Genomic DNA, 24,957 nt, shown 5'->3' on the forward strand with positions numbered 1-24,957 from the left:
AATTCTTACTTTGGTTTCCTTTACTGCTTGTTCAGTGCACAGATTGACTAACATCGGTGATAGGCTACAACCGTGTCTCACTCCTTCCTCAATCACTGCTTCCCCTTTTTGCCCCTCGATCTTGTAATTCCGTCTGGTTTCCGTACAAATTGTAAATAGCCTTTCGCTCCATATGTTTTACCTTTGCCACCATCAAAATCTGAAAGAAAGTATTCCAGTCTACATTGCTAAATCTTCTCTAAGTCTACAAATGCTGTAAACGTAGGTTTGCCTTACCTTAACGTACCTTCTATGAGAAGTCGTAGGGTCAGTATTGCCTCGCGTGTTCGTGCAATTCTCCGTAATCCAAACTGATCTTCCCCGAGATCGACTTCTGTTCTTCCATTCTTCTGTAAAGGATTCATGTTAGTGTTTTGCATCCGTGACTCATTAAACCGATAGTTGGGTAATTTTCACACCTATCAGCTCCTGCTTTCTTTGGAATTGGGATTATTATATTCTACTAGAAATCTAATGGTATTTCGCCTGTGTACTACATCTTGCTCTCTGGATAGATGAGTTTTGAGATGGTTGTCTCTTCCGAGGTCAGTAGCTGTAACGAAATGCTAACTACTCCTGGGACATTGTTTCGACTTAAGTCTCTCAATGCTTTGTCAAATTCTTCACGCAGTATCATATCTCCCTTCTCATTTTCATCTACGCCGTCTTCCAGTTCCATAATATTGTCCTCAAGTACATCTTCCTTTTATAGATCCTGTACATACTCCTTCAAGCTTTCTGCTTTACTTTCTTTGCTTAGGACTGGTTTTCCATCTGAGCTCTTGATATTCAAACAGGAGGTTCTCTTACCTCCAAAGGTCTCTTTAATTCTCCTGTAGGCATTATCTTTCTTACCCTTAGTGATATATGCCTCTACATCCTTACATTTGTCCCCTAGCCATTCCTTCTTAAGCATTTTTCACTTCTTGTGGATCTCATATTTTAGACGATTGTATACGCTTTCGCCTGCTTCATTTATTGCATTTTTATACTTCCTCCTTTCATCGAGGAAATTCAATATCTCTTGTGTTACCCATGGATTTCTACTAGCTCTCGTCTTTTTACCTACTTGATTCTCTGCTACGTTCATTATTTCATCTCTCGAGGCTACCCATTCTTCTTCTATTGTATTCTTTTCCCCTGTTCTTGTTAACCGTTCCCAAATGCTCCCTATGAAATCTTCTACAACGTCTGTTTCTTTCAGTTTAACCAGATCCCGTCTCCTTAAATTACTGTTTTTTTGCAGTTTCTTCAAGTTCAAGAACAATAAATTGTGTTCTGAGTCCACATCTGTCCCCGTAAATGTCATACAATTTAAAATTTGGTTCCGAAATATCTGTCTAACCGTTATATAGTCAATGTCAAACTTTCTGGTGTCTCCAGGTCTCTTCCACGCATGGAATCTTCTCTCATGATTCTTAAACCAAGTGATTAAATTACGCTCTTTGCAAAATTCTACCAGGTGCCTTCCTCTTTCATTCCTTTCCTCCAGTCCATATTCACCTACCACTTTTCCTTCTCTTTATTTTTCTACTATCGAATTGCAGTCACCCATGACTATTAAGCCTTCGGCTCCCTTAGCTATCTGAATAATTTATCTCATCATAAACCTCCTCAGTCTCCTCCTAATCTGCGGAGCTAGTTGGCATATAAAGTTGTACTAATGTGGTGGGTGAGGGCTTCGGGTGTACCTTGGCTACAGTTATTGCGTTCACTATGTTGTTCATTGTAGCTTATCCGCGTTTCTATATTTTTGTTCATTATTAAACTAACTCGTGCACTACCAATATTTGATTTTGTACTTATAACCCTGTATTCATTCGACCAGAAGTCCTGTTCCTCCTCCCATCAAACTTCACTAATTCTCACTATATCTAACTTTAATCTATCCATTTCCTTTTTTAAATTTTCTAACCTAGATGCCCGATTAAGTGATCTGACATTCCACGCCCTGATCCACAGAACTCCAGTTTCTTTCCCCTGATAACGACATCCTCCTGAGTAGTCTCCACTCGGAGATCCGAATGGGGGACTATTTTACCTCCGGAATATTTTACCCAAGAGGTCACCATCATCATTTAATCATACAGTAGATCTGCATGCCCGTGGGAAAAATTACGGCGGTAGTTTTCTCTCGGAAACCATAATAAACGAAAATCGGGATAACTCGCAAGAAATCAAGATTCGCGTCGGGAAAACAAGAAGTGTATTTCAGAAAATGAGAATTGTCTGCAAGAGCCATAACATAACTCTAAGAACAAAAATCAGACTTTTGCCCTGATATGTATATTTTGACCTCCTACATTGAGCAGACGCATGGATCTTAAATAAAAACACGGCGAAGAATCTGGAAGCCCTTGACATTTTGCTTTGTAGGCGGGTATGAGAATACTTTGCACCCAGAGAATGACAAACATAGAAGTTTTGAGAAAAGGACGACACTAAGTTAGTAAACATAGTGAAATACCTTAAACTGCAAAATCATGCTTAATACAAATAGATATAATTTGCTACAAAAACAAAAGTTAAGGGAAAATCAACAGCAAAATAGGTCCTGGTAGAAGACAAATATTTTGATTCGATAACCTTTGACGCTGGTTCAACATGTCTTCAATAGATCTATTACGTGTTGGTGTCATCAAGAGAAGAATAGCCATCTTGATCGCCAACATCCGAATCGGATAGTCATCGAAAGAAGAGCTTCTGTTGCTGTAAACGAGTTCAGTTAGCTAACAAACTGTTTTCTGGGAATAGATCCGAGACATTTAAAAGAATAAAATATTATTCTTCAACAAAAACTACCGAAAAATCACTGCTACAGATAGACAGCATTCCGACAGTTGGAATCTGTGAAGAACGACCATGGGTTCGAATCTGCTTACGTTTCGGCTTTAGATATGAAAGAGTCAGATAATAATTTTCTCCTTATGGAGACAAGTGATTGTTAACTTGATAGTGTCCAGTCTGTCTAAAGTTCTCCATTGAATCCTTTTCAGATTCTAGCGTCATGTGAAACAGCAGCTGCAGCGGCGTGGAACAGACAGAATTCTGTGGCAACTGTCCTATTAATATTTTCAGCTCTACGAGACACCGAACAGCGTGTTCAACAAACACAAGCTGCTATCAAAGGATAGCTGTTTCTTTCATTCCTTTTCTCTCATTTCACTATAGGAACTTGAACAGATCTATATATCATACTTTGAAGTACTGCTATCAGTGGTTTAGTTACACTTGACAAGAGTAATAGGCCAGTGAACTAAATGTTGGTAGCCATATAACTAATTACTAGAGTTATCTCAAGTAGATCAAACATTGCCATTTCACTATTAAAGTGTAAAATCTTATATGAATTACCTGCTAAGGTCATCAGTCCCTAAGCTTACACACTACTTAACCTAAATTATCCTAAGGACAAACACACACACCCATGCCCGAGGGAGGCCGGGACCAGCCGCACAGTCCAGGACTGCAGCGCCCTAGACCGCTCGGCATTTTACGCGGCATTTTACGATTAAAATCGTTTTTTAAATGGTGACCGTGACAGGACGAATTGCCAAGTAATGGTCGAACGGCGCCTTTTGGGTAACAACTTTAAATGATACTTCCTGGCAGATTAAAACGTGTACCACACAGAGACTCGAACTCGGGACCTTTACCTTTTGCGGACAAGTGCTCTGTCATCTGAACTACGCAAGCACGACTCACGACCCTTCCTCACAGCTTCAGTTCCGACAGAGCCTCGCCTTCTACCTTCCAAACTTCACAGTTCTCCTGCAAACCTCGCAGAACTGGCACTACTAGGAGAAAGGATTCTGCGGAAACATGGCTTATTAACAGCCTGGGCGATGTTTCTAGACTGAAATTTTCACTCTGCAGTGGAATGAACGCTGATACGAAACTTCCTGGCAGATTAAAATTTTTTTGTCAGACCGAGACTCGAATTCGGGACCTTTGCCTTTCACAGGAAAGTGCTCTACCATCTGAGCTACCCAAGCACGACTCACGACAGGTCCTCACAGCTGTGAGGATGGGTTGTGGGTAGTGCTTTTGTAGCTCAGATGATAGAGCACTTGCCCTCGAAAGGCAAAGTTCCCGAGTTCGTGTCTCGGTCTGACACAAAGCTATAATCTGCCAGGAAGTTTCGTATCAGTGCACACTCCGCTGCAAAGTGAAATTTTCATTCTGATTTTAAATGAAGGTTGTTATCGAACTGCTAGTTAGTTGGGAAAAAAACGTTCATTTACAAGTGTTGTATGAACGACACTGTAAATCACATTTAAATAAATAGTGTCTCAAAAGAGGAGGAGGAGATTAGTGTTTAACGTCCCGTCGACAACGAGGTCATTAGAGACGGAGCGCAAGCTCGGGTGAGGGAAGGATGGGGAAGGAAATCGGCCGTGCCCTTTCAAAGGAACCATCCCGGCATTTGCCTGAAGCGATTTAGGGAAATCACGGAAAACCTAAATCAGGATGGCCGGAGACGGGATTGAACCGTCGTCCTCCCGAATGCGAGTCCAGTGTGCTAACCACTGCGCCACCTCGCTCGGTAAATAGTGTCTCAGGTGTGCTAAGTATATTAATACCATTTCATGACAAGACATTTTAACTTATGAGTTATTAATACTCGTCCGTCGCATCATTTTATTTGATCCACTATAAAACCCAAAAACTGTTCTCTCTTAAGTGGCTGCGGTGTACTCAGTAGTCTTGCACTACGTTTATTTCCCCGGTTACTTCAGTACACAAATTGTTATATCCTCAGTCTACCGCTGAAACGCTTGGAATTTATCACAGTTTTACTCCCACAATCTGTATACCAAGAGCGGTGCACAACCACTCCTTGTCTTGCCTACTAAATTCGAACACCAGGAATATGCGGGCAGGGTATTTACAGGAAGAAAGAGTGAGTCGCTTCCTAAAAAACAGAAACAAAAAATTTGTGTGACTCAGTGTTCTGTGGCAGCCTTTTAATTTAATTTAATTTCACGTCACCTCGACCACTTGTGAATCCTTAACCTACCCCAGTTATCTAACCGGGAAAGGGGACCTCCAATTTAATGGGGAATCCAAACCAAGCGTCGTTTCTGGTACATTTGCACATCACTGAGAGGCGAATGCTAGGTTAAGAGGCAAACTGAAAAATCCATGGTCCGACTGGGAATAAATCTCGCGACCTTTCGGTGTCCATGCAAGCTCTTTACCGTTAAACTACATGACTCGTCAAGTCAGCTGTAAAACATATGGTGATTGCCTATCATAAAATTCTAGTAATATTCTCATAGAAAACCACAACTTGAAAGTTATCGTTCTGCGATGTTAAGAGCAAAGAGTTTCACAACGATTACGACTCGTGCGTGACGATACTGCGTTACTGGAAGCGAAGAAAACAATTACTGTTCCCTTCATACATAACGTGGTTGAGGAACGGTCGCTTATGAGGGACCAGTGTTTCATTGCAGCGGTAAATGAAATGCCGGTCCATTAGTGCGATATTCCACATCCTTGAAAGTGCTGGATCCACTTTAACCTTCCTGCGCGGCCTGCTGTTTACTTACTGGTGATATTCCGAGGTTATGCGAAAGGTGATGATGTACTTTGTGGCAAATCGAAATGGCTTACATTAACAATGGCACAATTCGTGTAAAGGATTTTCTAACTGTGCGACTGTGTTTCCTCACATTAAATCCACAAGGCCATTGCTCTGGACAATTTTCCGCTTGTTACCAAAATCGCTTAAACTGAATGATACAGCATACACAATTGCAGATTTCGTTTATCTTTCTATGACTTAACTCGGTAGTGGAACTAAGAGCGAAGTTTAAACATTGTGTTACGAAATGTTGTAGCCACCGAGGAGAACGGAATAATTTTTGTTGCTTTTAGCATCCCCCTTCCCTCCAAACACAGTGATATATAGATAGAGACAGAGACAGAGACAGAGAGAGAGAGAGAGAGAGAGATGCACAAAAATAACTTTAGATTCACAAATTTTGTCACAAGAGTGGTCAAGACAGTAGCAGTCATTTTAGAAGTTTCCTATGTCTTCTGTAGGTCCACCACCAGAAAAATTTTCACTACTACAGAGACGAAGTCAGTGAATGTAAGTGCAAAATGTTAACTTATAAAATTCATTACCTATGTCTTATACAGGAATAAAGCGCCAGCTCATATAGATGAAATTTTGAATTGTAAAGTTTATTAGTTTTGTGTAGGTGGAGTGTTACTAATTAACAGAAACTGAGCTCATGAAGTTCTATATACAGACTAAATATATTGACGACCTCAAATTAGACTCTAGTAAGACAATACCAATCGGCGTTATTAGGTTTTATTTCTAGGCTACCAATTTCTATGATACACTAGGTCATCTTCAGGCCTATACAGGTTCAAATGGCTCTGAGCACTATGCGACTTCTCAGGTCATCAGTCGCCTAAAACTTAGAACTAATTAAAACTAACTAACCTAAGGACATCACACACATCCATGTCCGAGGCAGGATTTGAACCTAAGACCGTAGCGGTCGCCCGGCTCCAAACTGCAGCGCTAGAACCGCACGGCCACTCCGGCCGGCCGGCCTATACAGTGAAGGCCATAACAGAGCAATAAGTACATATTAAAATACAGAGCGTATTGCCTAAAAGATGCAAGTGTTGCATATAATTTACGCAATTAAAATATATACAGTGAAGATTATAAGAGAGCAATAAGTACATATTAAAATACAGAGCGTATTGTCTAAAAGATGTAAATGTTACATATTAATTGACACAATGAAAACAAGTCTTCATTAAAATCTACATGGGCCACGGTGGTCTCGCGGTTCTAGGCGCTCAGTCCGGAGCCGCGCGATTGCTACGGTCGCAGGTTCGAATCCTGCCTCGGGCATGGATGTGTGTGATGTCCTTAGGTTAATTAGGTTTAAGTAGTTCTAAGTTCTAGGGGACTGATGACCACAGATGTTAAGTCCCACAGTGCTCAGAGCCATTTGAACCAAAATCTACATGATGCAATGTAATGTGTACTATCAGAAAGTAATTAGTTATTCATGCATGTTGTGAAATTCTCAGTAACGTAATGGAAGTATTCATAAAACAGATGTGTCACAGTAATGTAACCATCAGTCCAGTATATCGTTTGTCTACAAAAATGTATGGTTATACATGGCAGACTCTACTGCTTTTGTCAAAAAGTAAAAGACGGGTAAAGGGGCCGACTGATCGTACGTGAAGTACGTAACAGGATCATAGATCAGGTAAAGTAAAGGGGGTACACCATAAGCAATCGGACTATTTATAGTCAGTCTACATAAAGCAACGGTACATTAAAAAGGCATTACACCAATTGAAACACCACAGTTCTACTCAATGGTTATTAAACAATATTCCACAAGGAGGGACCAAAAGATGTTCTAGAATGATGACTGTAAGAAGTAAAAAATAAAAATAAAAATACGAAAAGTAAAAAGTAAAACGTAAACATGTATCCAGTGATGTGATAAGACCTTTGATACCACAACCGAAAAGTGGATATTGCGTACGTTAACTTTTCCAAAAGCACACCTTTTTCAACAGCAACACAAGGTTTCTATGTTTCTATTTGTATGAACACTATTTGGAAGATGGAACCTATATTACTTATTTGGGAAGAAAATTCCTAACATCATACTTCTAGCGAGTATCTAAGGAATGAAGAAAATTAACAGTAGTCTAGTTATAGGATTTCGGGCAAATAACAAATATATTATTAGACTACATCACTAAGGATTTTAAATATCGAACAGTGTTCAACCAAACCGTACGTTGACTGTTTCCTATAGATCGCAGGGGAAAGCAAAAACCAAGAGGTAAGCTCATTTGATTTAACATTTCGACGTATGTAATTGAGATTAATATGTACTTATTGCTTTGTTATAGCCTTCACTGTTTAGGCCTGGAGATGACATAGTGTATCGTCGAAACTGGTAGCCTAAAAATAAAACCCAAATAACCCCCATTAGTATTATTTTATTGGATATTGACCAGCCATAGTCTCGTAATCAAGACAGAAGATGGGGGCACATTCATCAAATTAGACTGGATTCGCAGTTTGTATGGGAAGCGCCAAATGTCAGTTACCATTTGGTCCTTAACTTACGACTCCCATTTTTCTATCCTTGTATCGTTGTTTAACTGTTCGGTAGATATCCAGCCTTTTATGTTGTTTACCCTAAGCATCTCTGATAGAATCTTCTCGCCTGCCTTTCATTGAGTCTTAAGGGGAGCCGGAGGTGGTCAAATCCAAAAAATTACGATTTTTTTTTGCTACCGAAAATTAATTGGAACATTCCTCTTTAATGTAAACTTTGAATTATTGTTCTACTCGCCCTAGAAGTGGAGTTATTACCATTTTCCCCCACGCCTGCAGAGGAAATGGGCGGCCGCTGAATGCATCTAACACCCTCTCGTGACTTCCTGGCAAACTGCTTGGGATTATCTGTGACAAATGAAGCGCTAAGAGTGCGGAAAATCGTCTCTTTGCTGTTTACCGTTTCGAATTAGTTCAGTGTTGCGCCTGTTGTTGGTGGTATTATACAGGGCTATTACAAATGATTGAAGCGATTTCATAAATTCACTGTAGCTCCATTCATTGACATATGGTCACGACACACTACAGATACGTAGAAAAACTCATAAAGTTTTGTTCGGCTGAAGCCGCACTTCAGGTTTCTGCCGCCAGAGCGCTCGAGAGCACAGTGAGACAAAATGGCGACAGGAGCCGAGAAAGCGTATGTCGTGCTTGAAATGCACTCACATCAGTCAGTCATAACAGTGCAACGACACTTCAGGACGAAGTTCAACAAAGATCCACCAACTGCTAACTCCATTCGGCGATGGTATGCGCAGTTTAAAGCTTCTGGATGCCTCTGTAAGGGGAAATCAACGGGTCGGCCTGCAGTGAGCGAAGAAACGGTTGAACGCGTGCGGGCAAGTTTCACGCGTAGCCCGCGGAAGTCGACGAATAAAGCAAGCAGGGAGCTAAACGTCCCACAGCCGACGGTTTGGAAAATCTTACGGAAAAGGCTACAGCAGAAGCCTTACCGTTTACAATGGCTGCAAGCCCTGACAGCCGATGACAAAGTCAAACGCTTTGAATTTTCGGCGCGGTTGCAACAGCTCATGGAAGAGGATGCGTTCAGTGCGAAACTTGTTTTCAGTGATGAAGCAACATTTTTTCTTAATGGTGAAGTGAACAGACACAATGTGCGAATCTTAGCGGTAGAGAATACTCACGCATTCGTGCAGCAAAATCGCAATTCACCAAAAGTTAAAGTGTTTTGTGCAATCTCACGGTTTAAAGTATACGGCCCCTTTTTCTTCAGCGAAAAAAACGTTACAGGACATTTGTATCTGGACATGCTGGAAAATTGGCTCATGCCACAACTGGAGACCGACAGCGCCGACTTCATCTTTCAACAGGATGGTGCTCCACCGCACTTCCATCATGATGTTCGGCATTTCTTAAACAGGAGATTGGAAAACCGATGGATCGGTCGTGGTGGAGATCATGATCACCAAATCATGTCATGGCCTCCACGCTCTCCCGACTTAACCCCATGCGATTTCTTTCTGTGGGGTTATGTGAAAGATTCAGTGTTTAAACCTCCTCTACCAAGAAACGTGCCAGAACTGCGAGCTCGCATCAACGATGCTTTCGAGCTCATTGATGGGGACATGCTGCGCCGAGTGTGGGAGGAAGTTGATTATCGGCTTGATGTCTGCCGAATCACTAAAGGGGCACATATCAAACATTTTTGAATGCCTAAAAAAACTTTTTGAGTTTTTGTATGTGTGTGCAAAGCATTGTGAAAATATCTCAAATAATTAAGTTATTGTAGAGCTGTGAAATCGCTTCAATCATTTGTAATAACCCTGTACTTCTTGTGTAAAGCGTTGTTCTGGTTATGATGCCACGTTTTAGTAACCGTGTATATAAGAAGAGGAAGAACATAGGGAAAAGAAAATTAACACTAATACCAAGTTGCGATACTACAATTACTGAAACAGTGTGTTGTTCTGCTAAGCAACACATGACCGGCCATAGCCCTGTGACATCTTCTAGCAAATACTACCTTGGGGATGGTGACTCCAAGAGTTTCAAGAGTATAGAGGAACTGAAACCATATGGAAATGAATTTGTAGTTGAAAAGTTGGAATGCATTGGCATGTGCAAAAGTGTATGGGTGCACGGCCTCGAACGCTCAAACAAATTTTGGATTCAAGTAACCTCAGTGATGGAAAGACAATAGGAGGGAGAGGCAGGCATACTGATGAGGTGATTGAACGTCTACAGAGATACTATGGGTATGCTATAAGGCAAAATACTAGTAATGTTAGTGACATGCGAAAAGCTGTGTGGGCATTGTTCCTTCATATGCCTCTTCCAATGAATACCCTCAACACAGCCTGTGCCCAAAAGATTGCTGGTGCAAATATAATGCAAAAAAGGACTATGATCACAAACATGGTTTGCCAACAGCTCTGATAAATGCAATAAAACCAATTTTTCATGACTTAGCACAGCCAGAATTGTTACACAAATGTCTACACGGAAAGACGCAGAATCCTAATGAGAGCGTAAACAATTTGATTTGGAAAGTGATTCCTAAAAGGGTGTTTGTAAGCATAAAAACACTGCATATTGGCATTTATGATGCAATAGTAACCTACAACCAAGGGAACAGTATGAAGTGTGAAGTTCTGAAGGCATTAGGATTTACAGCTGGGGTGAGCACTGTACGAGCACTAAGAAATATTGACAGAGAAAGGATAAGAGGAGCAGAAAGAAGAGAAAGGCATATGAAGTATGATGGAACAACAGGCCAGAAAAGAAGACAGAAGAGGAAGCTTTTGGAGGATGAAGAAGAAGACCCTGATAATCCATCCTATAGTGCAGGAATGAATTGAGAAACTTTGATAGCCATTTCCCGTAAATTAGAATTTTTCGAATATAAGGAACATTTTCTCAAAATCCACTCAAGCTAGAGAGATGAAATTTTTAAACAGCACTCCTAGTGGTCAAACTTACATTGTAACACAGCCATTTGGCAATATGTTCAGTAGTTTCACTTCAGTTTAAGTATAAAGCAATTATTTGTAAAAAAATTTGGGTCATTAACAAAAAAAATAATTGGAAGGAAACTAGAAAAGATACTCCAAAATACCTCTGTCATAACTGCAATACTAAACCACTCTATATGTAAAAAAAATTCAAATTTTTCTATTTTGTAGTTTATTCATAAATGTTCCTCAAACTTAGTGATTTTAACATGGGCAGCATAGGCACCTCTGGCTCCCCTTAAACGCTGTAGGTTTGGACTCCATGGTGTTTTAAACCGTTTCGACCCTAAAACATGAAGGGATCGCCTAGTATTGCGCCATCTGCAACACTCGCACCATTTCGTCTGCTTTGGGTGCCAACATCAAATCTGCTTGCTCAGCGGTTGTTTCTTAAATTCTGGCTTTAAAGGCTCCCAATTCACTTGGTTTGGATTATATAGTCGCTCGAGCTGGATATTAGCGTGTACGTCATCGTCTGTGTCTGTAATTGTGGAGTAAATGGGTTTAACATCGCTTGTTATAAGTCCAACACAGATCTTCCAGTTTGAAATGCTGTCACTGATTTTCGAATTTCTGAAAGTGATATATCTATTTGTTGCCGTACCAGTGAGAGTTTGGAAAGTAGACCGGTTTGAAGGCCTATTCGTGACATGAAGGATAAATTCTTATATAGCGTCATGAAGGCAGAGTCCTCTTTCATCAGTTACTCTGATATGCCACGATGTTTATTTTGTAGTTGCATCCTTTGTGAAAATGTGTATGGAGTGTCAGTCGAGTAGTGATACAATAATACTACCCTCAGATAATCAGATCCACGATAATGGGAGACTGGGAGACATCAGAACAGAATCTACTCATAACACTGTTTCCAGACGGTAAGACGACGGAAGACACAAATTTCCAACAGCATTTTCTCTCTAAATTATTAGAGCAGCATGTTAATAATAGTGTTGTTATTTCATTTGCCCACAAGGAAGTGAGGCTGATAGTACTGATGTTAAAGAAGAAGAAAGCAGCAAGGGCTAATAGAATTGTTGCAGAACTGTTGAATGAGCTCTTGCACCAAATTATACCATACATGACAGTGTTACTAAAACAATTTATTTTGCAGAAACGGGTGCCCAGAATCTGGAATATCTCTAATATCATTATACTAAAAGAAAGTGGAAAAACCAAATGCAAAAAAAAACAAAAACAAAAAAAAAACAACTGCAGTCCCATAGGCTGATTTTTTTGATAAATACTTTTGTCAAAACAAAGGACAAGCTTCTGTGTCGCTGCCTGAGGGACCATAGACGGTTAGTATGCATGAGCTCCTTCAGTACGGTTTCAGGGAAGGGAAATACACATAGGATGCGATAAATCACGCAATGAATATTGTGAACACCTCAGACAAGTATGTTATAGGTATGATGTTGATATATGAGAAGTTGGGGCGTTTCTGAGTTGATGGTCGGCTGCCCTGTTCAAAAGGCTGAAAGAGATTAGATGTAATTAGAATGTCCCAAGAAACAAAATTGTGAAAAACATCACCGAAGGCTGCCCACAGGCCCTCATTACGGTCCAGAGTTCTGGGAATGGCAAAGAGCCATTAATAATCCTGCTTCAGAATATAACAAACGTTAGATGCTGCATCGCCCACGCAGACGATCTGTCTAACGTAGTATCTGCTAACACAAGGACTAGGTTGGAGGGAAATTGTAGGATAGTTCGTGAAAGAGTAAGTAAATGATGCGTAGAAAACAAACTAACGATAGCAGCACACAAAACAGTTTATATGTTGCTAAAAGAAACTGTATCAAGATCTAAAAACCACACAATCAGATTAAATGACCAACCTATGAGAAGAAAAGAGGTGTATAGATACCTAGGTATAAACATCGACGAAAAGCAAACTTCCATATACATATATAGATATCATCTGACAGAAGAAGACAAACCTGAATAAAATAGCAACAATTGGCCAAAGAAATTTTCAGCTGCCACTGAGTGAAACAAGATTGTACCACAACACAGTGGCTTCAGTATTTGGGCTCATAGAGCCAGAAAGTTAAGGACAGTACAGGCTGTACAGCGAGTACATAAATAGGTACTGTTGCACCTGACTGTCGCGCATAGAACAATACCGACCGAGGTGTTGCTCGTAATACCAGTCATGCTACCTCTAGACTTATTCGTGACATCCCGCCTGGCTAGTCGTGCGTTCTATCGCACTGCTTCCCGAGCGGGAAGGCGTGGCGGTTCCCAGCACGAATACGCCCGGCGGATTAGTGTTGAGGTCTGGTGTGCCGGCCAGCCTGCAGATGGTTTTTATGGCGATTTTCCATCTACTTCGGCGAATACGGGCTGGTTCTCCTTATTCCACCTCAGTTACACTACGTCGGTGATTGTTGCGCAAACAGTGTTTCCACGTACGCATACACCATAATTATTCTACCACGCAAACATTTGGGGCTACACTCGTCTGGTGTGAGACATTCCTGGGGAGGGGGGGGGGGAGGGGGGGGGAAGGGAACTCCAGTGGGGGCTGAACCGTACAACAACCCTGGGTTCGGTGTGTTGTGAACCACTGAGTGCTACGGCGGGACAAAGCCTCTCCAAGGTGCACAATATTGGCTCTAAAATGGAGAAAATGGAAGGTAAAGAAGATACTGGGCACAACAGCCACTTCGAAGAAAGATATTAAAGCAGGTACTGATAGAGAACGGCAAGTAATCTGGGGCAGGTCAGGAAGAGTTCCTTCCTAACGTAACGGAAAAAACTAGAATTTCATACTTCCTCGATGGGAGTCTTACACTACCTATCTGGAGATGGTGTATACCCCAGCTGAAATTACGACAACGTAACACAGGCAGTTGCGAATGTGAAGCCTTCGTCATCCTGGACCACATAGTCTTGAAGTGTGCCAAGACGAAATGTTATAGACTAGGAGAGGAACATCTATGGTAAAACCAAATTCTATAACATGAATAGGAATGAAGAACCGTGGCGTAATTTGATTTCGCTGTCTGGAACCGCGCGACCGCCACGGTCGCAGGTTCGAATCCTGCCTCGGGCATGGATGTGTGTGATGTCCTTAGGTTAGTTAGGTTTAAGTAGTTCTAAGTTCTAGGGGACTGATGATCTCAGAAGTTAAGTCCCATAGTGCTCAGAGCCATTTGAACCATTTGATGTCGCTGACAGCTAAAACAGCTTATGTACTGAAAGCCTACATGACTGACAGACAACCAAGAAGAAGCCATAAAGAACGCCTTCTAACGTGACAATAAGATGCAGCACAGCAGAGTCTCGGGGAGGACCAGGAAGGATTTACTGAGATCCTCACAGCCATCTCCTAATTTTTACACCTTCGGTAGCACAGTAGTACAGCCTCTGTGAATCCTGAGTTTTGCTTCATCTCTCCAGGGGCTAATCAAATGACAAATGAGAAATCTCGCTTGTTATTCATATCAAGTACAGACGAATGGAGTAGTGTAGTGTAGTGCTGCGTAGCGTTGTGTTGTAATGCAGTCTAGAATTATATTTTACATTTGTCACTCAGCGATGCATCATAGTTTATTAAATAAATAATATGAGCCTTCTGGATTTCAGAAAGAACGTGTATGCTTACAGCAGACGGCCAAATGGTAGTATATTGCCTTTATTATATTGTTCAAGAATTATCAGGAAAAAGAAAACTGGCTCTCTACGGATCGGAGAGTGGAATGTCAGATCCCTTACTCGGGCAGGTAGATTAGAAAATTTAACAAGGGAAATGGATAGGTTAAAGTTAGATATAGTGGGAATTAGTGAAGTTCGCTGGCAGGAGGAACAAGACTTTTGGTCAGGTGAATAGAGGTTTATAAACACAAAATCAAATAGGGGTAATGCAGGAGTAGGTTTAATAATGAATAAAAAATAAGAGTGCGGGTAAGCTACTACAAACAGCATATTGAACGCATTATTGTGGCCAAGATAGACATGAAGCCCACGCCTACTACAGTAGTACAAGTTTATATGCCAACTAGCTCTGCAGATGACGAAGAAATTGAAGAAATGTATGATGAGATAAAAGAAATTATTCAGGTAGTGAAGGGAGACGAAAATTTAATAGTCATGGGTGACTGGAATTCGAGAGTAGGAAAAGGGAGAGAAGGAAACATTGTAGGTGAACATGGATTGGGGCTAAGAAATGAAAGAGAAGGCTGCCTGGTAGAGTTTTGCACAGAGCATAACTTAATCATAGCTAACACTTGGTTCAAGAATCATGAAAGAAGGTTGTATACATGGAAGAATCCTGGAGATACTAGAAGGCATCAGATAGATTATATAATGGTAAGACAGAGATTTAGGAACCAGGTTTTAAATTGTAAGATATTTCCAGGGGCAGATGTGGACTCTGACCACAATCTATTGGTTATGAACTATAGATTAAAACTGAAGAAACTGCAAAAAGGAGGGAATTTAAGGAGATTGGACCTGGATAAACTGAAAGAACCAGAGTTTGAACAGAGTTTCAGGGAGAGCATAAGGGAACAATTGACAAGAATGGGGCAAAGAAGTACAGTAGAAGAAGAATGGGTAGCTCTGAGGGATGAAGTAGTGAAGGCACAGAGGATCAAGTAGGTAAAAAGACGAGGGCTAGTAGAACTCCTTGGGTAACAGAAGAAATATTGAACTTAATTGACGAAAGGAGAAAATATAAAAATGCAGTAAATGAAGCAGGCAAAAAGGAATACAGACGTCTCAAAAATGAGATCGACAGGAAGTGCAAAATGGCTAAGCAAGGATGGCTAGAGGACAAATGTAAGGATGTAGAGGCTTATCTCACTAGGGGTAAGACATATACTGCCTACAGGAAAATTAAAGAGACCTTTGGAGAAAAGAGAACCACTTGTATGAATATCAAGAGCTCAGATGGAAACCCAGTTCTAAGCAAAGAAGGGAAAGCAAAAAGATGGAAGGAGTATATAGAGGGTCTATACAAGGACGATGTACTTGAGGACAATGTTATGGAAATGGAAGAGGATGTAGATGAAGATGAAATGATATAATACTGCGTGAAGTGTTTGACAGAGCACTGAAAGACCTGGGTCGAAACAAGGCCCTGGCAGTAGACAACATTCCATTAGAACTACTGATGGCCTTGGGAGAGACAGTTCTGACAAAACTCTACCGTCTGGTGAGCAAGATGTATGAGACAGTCGAAATACCCTCAGACTCCAAGAAGAATATAATAATTCCAATCCCAAAGAAAGCAGGTGTTGACAGATGTGAAAATTACTGAACTATCAGTTTAATAAGTCACAGCTGCAAAATACCAACACGAATTCTTTACAGACGAATGGAAAAACTAGTAGAAGCCGACCACGGGGAAGATCAGTTTGGATTCCGTAGAAATATTGGAACACGTGAGGCAATACTGACCTTACGACTTAACTTAGAAGAAAGATTAAGGAAAGGCAAACCTACATTTCTAGCACTTGTAGACTTAGAGAAAGCTTTTGACAATGTTGACTGGAATACTCTCTTTCAAATTCTAAAGATGGCAGGGGTAAAATACTGGGAGCGAAAGGCTATTTACAATTTGTACAGAAACCAGATGGTTATAAGAGTCGAGGGGCATGAAAGGGAATCAGTGGTTGGGAAGGGAGTGAGACAGGGTTGTAGCCTCTCCCCGATGTTATTCAATCTGTATATTGAGCAAGCAGTAAAGGAAACAAAAGAAAAATTCGGAGTAGGTATTAAAATCCATGGAGAAGAAATAAAAACTTTGCGGTTCGCCCATGACATTGTAATTCTATCAGAGACAGCAAAGGACTTGGAAGAGCAGTTGAACGGAATGGACAGTGTCTTGAAAGAAGGATATAAGATGAACATCAACAAAAGCAAAACGAGGATAATGGAATGTAGTCGAATTAAGTCGGGTCATGCCGAGGGAATTACATTACGAAATGAGGCACTTAAAGTAGTAAATGAGTTTTGCTATTTGCGGAGCAAAATAACTGATTATGGTCGAAGTAGAGAGGATATAAAATGTAGACTGGCAATGGCAAGGAAAGCGTTTCTGAAGAAGAGAAATTTAACATGAAATATTGATTTAAGTGTCATGAAGTCGTTTCTGAAAGTATTTGTATGGAGTGTAGCCATGTATGGAAGTGAAACATGGACGATAAATAGTTTGGACAAGAAGAGAATAGAAGCTTTCGAAATGTGGTGCTACAGAAGAATGCTGAAGATTAGATGGGTAGATCACATAACTAATGAGGAAGTATTGAATAGAATTGGGGAGAAGAGGAGTATGTGGCACAACTTGACAAAAAGAAGGGACCGGTTAGTAGGACATGTTCTGAGGCATCAAGGGATCACAAATTTAGCATTGGAGGGCAGCGTGGAGGGTAAAAATCGTGGAGGGAGACGAAGAGATGAATACACTAAGCAGATTCAGAAGGATGTGGGTTGCAGTAAGTAGTGGGAGATGAAGAAGCTTGCACAGGATAGGGTAGCATGGAGAGCTGCATCAAACCAGTCTCAGGACTGAAGACCACAACAACAACAACAAGAATTAATTTTATGTAGATATTTTATTTACATTTTCTTCCCATAAACTCCATAATAGTTAGTTACAGTAACACATTTGGAATGATGTTAAAATTTCAACATTTGTTCTTGTATCAAGATAACAGACTACTGGAAAAGAGAAAATAAATAAATAAATCCTGTGGCCTGGTACATCTTCAGTTTTTATTTGCAGTTCATAGGCAACAACAGTAATTTAACAAAAACAACCAAACACAAAAAGATTTGTCAAATGCAGCTCATTGACAGGTGTGCAATTTGACAAATGTATTTTTACTCGGCAGTTAGAAGGTTACCTACCGTCAAACTCAACGTTGTTACCAGCGTCTTTTCTTCTTCTTCATTAAGCTACTTTCAAATTTTGTTTCTAGATTTTTACTTATTTCCATTTCATAAGTTGTTTTCTGAATATTATCCTATAGTTTGTTACATCTTTAATTTGTATAGCAATTTGCATAATAAAAGCAATGCTTTTGTATCCTTTGTAGTACTGTTTTCTTTCGTGCAGAAAATCAGAGCACTGTTCCAGATGATGTGGTCACTTTCTTCTTTTTGCTCCCTCCATTCAGCACAAACTCTTCTCACCCCGCCGATCCCACTCTCTCAATCGATCCCTCAACCTCCCTCCATTCCACTCCCTCTCGCTCCTCTTTCTTTGTTTCTTTATCTGTTTATCTCTCTCCATCTCGGTGAGGTAACGCAGTGGCTAGCACAGTGGAGTCGCATTCTGCAAGACGACAGTTCATACCCACATCCAGCCATCCAGGTTCAGATTTTGCGTGATTTCCCGAAATGCTGGAATGATTCCTTTGAAAGGGCAAGGCCGATTTCCTTCCCCATCCTTCCCTAATCGGAGACTGGGCTCTGTCTCTAATGACGTCGTTGTCGACGGAACGTCAAATGCTAACATCTTCCTACTCTTCCTCCTTTTCTTCTCCCTCTGTCTCAACAGCGCGCACACACGCGCACACACACACACACACACACACACACACACACACAGTCATTCATTTAATCCTACACTGTAAATAGAAAAAGCGAAGTATACAGTATGTGATCAAAAGTATCCGGACACCTGGCTGAAACTGACTTGCAAGTGCGTGACGCCCTCCATCGGTAACGCTGCAATTTAATATGGTGTTGGCCCACCCTTAGTCTTGATGACAGCTTCCACTCTCGCCGGCATACGTTCATTCAGGTGCTGGAAGGTTTCTTGGGGAATGGCAGGTCATTCTACATGGAGCGCTGCACTGAGGAGAGGTATCGATGACGGTCGGTGAGGTCTGGCAGGAAGTCTGCATTCCAAAACATCTCAAAGGTGTTATACGGGATTCAGGTCACGACTCTGTGCACGCCAGTCCATGACAGGAATGTTATTGCCGTGTACCGACTCCATCACAGGCCGTGCATTATGAACATGTGCTCGATAGTGTTGAAAGATGCAATAGCCATACCTGAATTGTTCTTGAATAGTGGAAAGCAAGAAGGGCTTACAACATCAGCTCAGGCCTGTGCTGTGATAGTGCCAGGAAAAACAATAATTGGTGCAAGCCCCCTCCATCAAAAACACGACCACACCATAACACCATCACCACCGAATTTTATTGTTGTTCATCGGGAATTGGCCATACGCACGTCCTGCCATCGGATCGACATATTGTGTACCGTGATTCATCACTCCACACAACGTTTTTCCCCTGTCGAATCGTCCAATGTTTACGCTCCTTATAGCATGCGAGGCGTCGTTTGGCATTTACTGGGGTGATGTGTGGCTTATGAGCAGCCGCTCGACCATGATATCCAAGTTTTCTCACCTCCCGCCTATCATAGTACTTGCAGTGGATCCTGATGCAGTTTGGAATTCCTGTGTGACGGTCTGGATAGATGTTTGCCTATTACACATTACGACCCTCTTCAAGTGTCAGTGGCCTCTTGTCAGTCAACATACGAGGTCTTCCTGAACGTTTTTGTGCTGTACGTATCCCTTCATGTTTCCACTTCAATATCATATTGGAAACAGTGGACCTAGGGATGTTTAGGAGTGTGGAAATCTCGGGTACAGACGTATGACACAAGTGACACCCAATCGCCTGACCAAGTTCGAAGTTCGTGAGTTCCGCGGTGCGCCCCATTCTGCTCTCTCACGATGTCTAATGATTACTGAGGTCTCTGATATACAGTAGGTGGCAGCACAATACATGTAATATGAAAAAGTATGTTTTTGGGGGTGTCCTTATACTTTGGATCACATAGTGAAGACACCGTTCAGTTATATGATACATGAACGAGTACAATCTTTGGAAATTTGTAATGATTTAATAATAATAATAATAATAGTAATAGTAATAACAATACATTCTTTTCGATGGCAGATCTGACGTCCTGTGCTTCACATGCTTACTCTATTGCTTTTTTATCTCTAACCACCCAAAAAATAGTTTCTAGTTGTTCTTTATTTGGAGTCTTTTTTACTTTACGTTGAAAGATCTTGTGCAGCGTACATTTTCTTCTCTAGATTTATCTATCATAGTAAGTTAATCTTGTTAATTCCATTTGAGATCTTCCTTTACTCCACACATCGCGCAGTAAGTTCTTTACTCGAGATCCAGTGTTCCCGTTTTCGTGTTTGCCACCATTTTGTAGTGCCAATCACTAAACAGGCAGGCTTCCCAGATGTTTCCTTTCTGTTTCTGTACAATATAACGAATTTAAATTTCCTGTCTCATTTCAGGTAAGTTTTTAATTGTGTTCCGCCGCATTGGTGACGTAGTATCAATGTTTTCCTTCCTATTGTAGGCCTACTGACAGGGATTCGTAGAACAATTTGATAATTTGTGAGGTAACGGATTAATTTCCACAAGCGTGTTAGGGACTATAGGGAGCACAGTTCTTAATGGGAATAGAGCAACAGCCGTACCTCTACGTTCAGATAGTCCTTGATCTTTGACTGTACACAACAGATTTGTTACGGATATCTGCGCCACGCACCGGGTGAGTGACTCGAGGTTGCGACTTCCACCACATGCTCATACTTGATTCGGATGTCAAGATACGTCTAAGGAGTCTTAACGGGCCGTCACCTCCTGAGTGAAGTATGCATTCGTCGGGAAAGATTGCATCTACCGAGTCGGAGTCCATGTTCTCCGCTGTAAATCCAGCCGACAGAGCCGTTAGTCAAGACCAGCCTGTTGTTTCCATGAAGAACGCTCCTCCCGGTCCATTGCCGTGCCTAGTCGCGGTCCAGTACAGATCTCGGTTCGTTGGTAAAAACGCAGGTCCGGCTACAAGCCAACAGGTTTCCACAGTGATCTTTGCAGAGGTAATTCGTCAATGCACTTACGAACTGACATCTGTAGCACAACTTTCTACTTCTTCCCCACTACAACATGAACTACATTATTGGCTCACTCTGCATAAATAAAGCAACCATGGAATATTTTTCGTACCTTTAATTTTTTTTCTTTGGAAAAAAGCAAATTTTCTTTCCCCACTTCAAGCAGTGCACATATTCTCTAACGCACTTCATTCCGTATCTAATTGGTAGTGGCCGACGACCTCTGAAGCATCCAAGTGTAGCCTCTAAGACTTACAAATTAACGAATAAATGACACATTTTTTTCTTCAGTTATATTTTTATTTTTCAGCACAATCTTTTTGTAAGTTTTTGCACTCCTACCAGTAATGCTCCTATCTCTTTAACCCATCCAAATGATACTGTTCTCTGCCAAACGGTTGACTTTTAATTCAAAGAAAATTTCTGTCCTCCGAGTTCAACTCTCCGTCAAGGGAACAAGAAAAAGTCACTTGGGGCTAAACCTATTGATTAAGGAGCGTGGTGAACAAGTTTAAACCACAAATCGCGGATATTCGCCATACCCACCACTGAGGTGTGAGACGGTACACAGTGAACAATCGTGGCACCCAGTGTGCGGTCAGCTTTCTCCTACCTAAAATTTCCATCAGTTTCTGACAAACATTTCGTTTAGACATGCTCATAACCTCTGTAATTTCTCTCGACTTAATTCGACAGTTATGTAGCAGCATTGAGCCATGTTATAGTCAGTGTCTGCAATTTTTGGCCATCCGGAACGGACAGTGTCACCCAAGCTGCCATGGCCACGTTTAAATTCAGTTGCCCAAAATTTCAAAGTGCTAACTGATGTCGCAGTGTCCCCGTGCACAGATTCCAAGTTTTGTGTAATTTGCATAAGAGCAATGCCTTTAAAAAACAATTATCTAATGACACCTCGATAGTCCATTGTCATAAAAATAAGCTCATCGACTCATTGAAACGACTGTCAAACGAGAACTGCGCATCCAAAATGCTTAAATTTGAGTGCCTTACTACACACGAGCAAACAAATTTCCAAACTATTGTTGACAAGAGCTGCTGTCTTAATACTGAGGTCGGAAACTTTACAGACTAGGCACATATAGGCAGCCTAATTTTCGCACATCCTTGTCTTCAAGGGGCACTGTTAGTGCTTTAGCGCTGCACGGTGTATAGAATTTGAACAAGTATACCTTAACCATACTTTAGTACAAGCGCAGAAAAACATCAAAATGTAATGTCCTGCATTTATTATTAAGGTGTAATGCACTGTCACAGTAGTCTCATGCGTCACAATACATAAACAGAAAACATGTCGTACGCGTCAGTTGGGATTTGATCTAGTGGCACATAAGTCTGAGCATTCCACTAGTGTGTTTCCAGGTCAACAGTAGCGATCTTATAGTAAAGAGAACAGTTATCTGTATAAATGTAAGCAGAACGGGGAATTCGTACGTACGCCACCAATTTACCACCCTAACAGTAGAAGGTTACAAACTACGATTGATAACATGGTACGTACAAGATTCGCAACAGACGGCTCTTTAAGGGTAGCTCCCGTCCAGAAGCAATAATAAGCATTAACAGACTGAATGAAACAAACTGGTCCGTCCAATAAAATAAAAACAGCAGTCGACAGACGGAAAAAAAGTGTATGTAATTAAAACAAAAGAGGTTAGTTAGTTACATGCAGCGTGTGTATATCTCGAAATAAGTCTGTTTTAGACTACGCACACTTCATTTGTTTGTGTGGGCGACTGTATGTTGGCCACTTAAAAAACACTAAATACCACAGTCGCCTAAATTTAATAAACATTCCAATATCATGAGAACAACAGATATAGGAAAGAACTAGAAAAAAGTTGTATTAAGTTATGCAAGCTGTCATATTTAATTAAATTAATGAATTATTGGCCTATGGTACAGAAGGGCTTCAGAATATATGTTTGCATTAATTTCGTATTTTTCGGTAAGTGATTAAAGATTTTTATACGTGCTTATTGAGATCCTCTTAGAGTCAATTAGAGCGTCAATAATGGGATTATCAATGACGAATTTCGTGCGTTCAGATTCTTAACTGGCGTATACAAGCTGATCTTCAGTGAATACCATACACTATTCTCATTACTCGCTTTTGTGCAAAGAATATCTTACTTGTAAGAGATGAGCAAGCATCAGAAATTTTTTTAAAAAATGCACATATAAGTGGAAGTACGTAAAATGGTTACTGTATTGATTCCTTTGCCTATCAGACTAGCAGTTACGCATACGGGTTTCTAACTTTGAGAATAACATGTTTCCTCCAATTCAAATACGTAAACACATAGCTGTGAGCATTCCACTGCATCTACAGACGCTTGCTTATACGCTAGATTAATTGTTGGTGTTATTCTGTTTGTCGTACTGAAATGAACAACGGCATTTTTTTAAATTTAGGGAAAGCGCACTTAATAGGTAATAACATAAGCTCGGTTCACATTTATTTATAAAGCATAAGAGCGAACGTAAAAAATTCAACCATAAGCGATTCCAATCGTTATTTCTTTCCAGGAATTAAAATGTTCCAATCTCCTAGAATTTTTTTCCGGGATTTAACTGGTGCAAAACTAAAGCTGCAACTGCTCCTTAAACCTTAAAGTCTGTTACAAATTGAAGAAATATGTGTATTTCATTAGTTCCAGTAACACAATGAAAATTGACACGCTCCTGACAAACCAGTTGTAACAAGACATGCTGCATTGAAAATGCGTATTTCAATGGATTAAAGTGATACGACACGATACGACATACCAAAAATTGAACTAAATACGTGGGTCCTGAGCCTATGCAAACTTCTGGAATGCGTATCATACAATGTAGCTGTTGCACAGCGCGAAGTAGATGAAAGACCATTGTTCCAAAGTTAATGAATGGCGTACCGAATGTAAATTGGGAACCTAGCGTATTCCTTCCACATCCGATCAGTTACACCAAATTACCTCTTTTCTTCTTAAGAAAACTTTAGACTGTCATTGAGCGAAGGCCATTAACCGATTTATTTTGTGGCTTGTCAAAAATAATCGAAAGACCTAATGACCTCGCTCTCAACAGGAAATTGGCAAGTCACATAACCACACCTTTCGCTTTTATAACCACACGAAAAACGTACCCTTCTCTCGTACGGGAAACAGAAGAATCGGTATCCGGGAACAATACTAATGCTAACACTGCTACAAAAGAATATTAATGGTAATAATATAATGCTGAAATATTGAGGAAAAAACTAACTCTCTTGTATTCTCTTAGGTTTTCTCGGCATGACTGATTAACAGTTAGCTTCCGGGTGCTCAGCCGAGGTGTTGTTTCCATTTTTTTGCACTATATTCCGACGACCGACTAACCCGTCTTCTTCAACTGTTGCCGAGCAGTTCTGCCTCTAATATAGTTATGAAATCAAATACGACGGGAGCAGTATCGTTGCGCAAACGGCGTATTTCTGGGGCAGCAGAATTAAGGAGTCTATAAAAATTAACGCAGGGTGACAGTTGTTGAAATGTATGGAAAAAAACGTAAATTAGTTACAAAGTACGGCGTGTATACAGTCTATTCAAATGTAAACGTCACTACACATATTCGGATCTCGGTTATGACATGTTCTATTATCCTGCCTTAATCGGCGATGATGTGGCGCAGTCGAATAGCGAATTTCTGCATGAATCGCTGAAGTGTCGGAACATCGATGTTGTCTATGACCTCCTGAATGACTCTTATCAGTCAGCAATGGTTTTGAGGTTATTGCTGTACACCTTGTTTTTAATATAGCCTCACGAAAAGAAGTCGCATGTGTTCAGATCCGGTGAATATGGTGGCCAATCGAGGCCCAAGCCAGTGGCCTCTGGGTACCCCAGAGCCAGAATGCGGTCATCAGAGTGCTCCTCCAGGACATCAAGAAC

Source organism: Schistocerca cancellata, chromosome 8, assembly GCF_023864275.1.
Source record: "Schistocerca cancellata isolate TAMUIC-IGC-003103 chromosome 8, iqSchCanc2.1, whole genome shotgun sequence".
Lineage (NCBI taxonomy): Eukaryota > Metazoa > Arthropoda > Insecta > Orthoptera > Acrididae > Schistocerca > Schistocerca cancellata.